Here is a 1,689-nt window from a genome sequence, read left to right as displayed (position 1 = left end):
CGAAGGCACGAAGAAAATTCCAAAAAAAAATTTTTCTGCTGTTTTAGTTACAACTTTGACGTTGGATTTTGATTGCAGAAGGTATTTTCCAGGTTTTTGCACCTGTTGCATTCTTGTTGAGGCGTAGTAAAACAGAAACTGGAGCAAGTTTTCTTCGCTGTCGATGGTGCTTAGGGGTTTGGCGATGTCTCCTTTGTCCTCGCTCCCTTTAACTTGCTGTTGCTGTATGTCGTTCCAAAGTTTTGTAAGTTTGGCGGTGTTGCTGCCAAAGACGCTGTCGTAAACTGCGTCCGCGGCGGTAGGAGCTGTTGTTGCTGTAAGGGTGTCGTTTTGCTACATTAGCTGCTTTATTAGGTGAGCTCGCAGCTTTTGCCTTTTCCGTGGCGCTGTTATGACCGCTGAGGGCGTCGAGTATGCGGACGTAGTCTCGGCTGCGTTGGTTTTCCGTATCGCGTTGTAGGCTGCGCTTATATCGCTCTGGCTGGTCGCCAACCAGGCCGCCGCTATGTTTCTGTTTTCATTTAACTGCATTTGAGGCGTGCCTGTGTTGGCTTTTAAATTCCATATTTTGCCTAAAAAATGCGTCTTGGCATCTTGTTGGAAGAAACTCACTGCGGCGTTGGTCCCCGCTGCTGTTATGAAACAGCTGGATTGACCTGTGCTGGGTGATTTGATTGTCGCGCTGTCGAGCACTGTTCCTGGGAAACCGTTGGCGTCCTGCTCGTCGCTGGTTAGCCTCGTGGTGCTGGGTCCTAAAGTTGGATCACTTCGGCCGCATTTCGTCCGCCTGAACTCATCGTAGCTGTTGCCGCCTGCGCTTGTTGCAAGGCAAAACCCTGAATTCAAGCTGCCGCCTGCTGTTTTGTGAAAGAAACTAAGTAATTCCCCTATTCTTCCTCGCATTTGACTGGCATAGAAAACAGCTGTTATGTCTTCTATCCTTGTTTGGAACTGCGCGTCGAGGCTGCCTGCGTTTTCTGCTGTTGCCGCCGCTAGCGCTTTTTAAGCTATTTTTCTTTTGTCATCTCCTGCTACTTCGGCGTAGATTCTTAGTTTTAGGCTTGCTTGTCTTGCTGCTGCGGCTGAAGCTACAATTAGGTTCAGCTGTCCCTTGGCTAACGCTGGCAGCTTGCCAAATGTTTCGGTCAGTTTGCACAGAAGTTTCCACCCCTCCGCTTTGATTGCTTTGCCTGACGCTTGCACTTGCGGTGTTAGCGCGAGAGCAATAAATGTTGCCAGCGTTAGACATTCAGCCAGGTTGCGATTCAGCATTGTTAGTTGTTTATTTTTGGTTGTGGCTGCCGCTAGGATAGGTTATTTTTTGCTCGACTGTCTTGAGCTGCCCCAGCTTTTACAACTTCTGCTGTTTCTTTTCACCACTCGCAACCTCTTGTTTTTAATTGAGGACAAGCGCCGCAGAAAAAGTCGTATATTGTTTTTACAGCAGTTCAATTAACTCTCCATCAAATTTATTCGGGCGGTCATATGAGGAATAAATGTTGTTATCGTGACTGAGGTTGGTTCTGTCAACTTCGTGTAAAAAGTATGCAGTTTAATCTAAATCTTATCACTTCGACTTGGAATACAGTTGGTTCTATACCTAAAGCATTTGCCATTTCTTGTACTGAAACTGTTCTATCTTGTGCTAATTCGCGTTGCTGTTTTCAATAGGAATAACCATGAAGCGCC

Source organism: Trypanosoma equiperdum, assembly GCF_001457755.1.
Source record: "Trypanosoma equiperdum strain OVI genome assembly, contig: ctg_312, whole genome shotgun sequence".
In the NCBI taxonomy this organism is placed as follows: Eukaryota; Euglenozoa; class Kinetoplastea; order Trypanosomatida; family Trypanosomatidae; genus Trypanosoma; species Trypanosoma equiperdum.
This window is presented reverse-complemented; position numbering follows the sequence as displayed.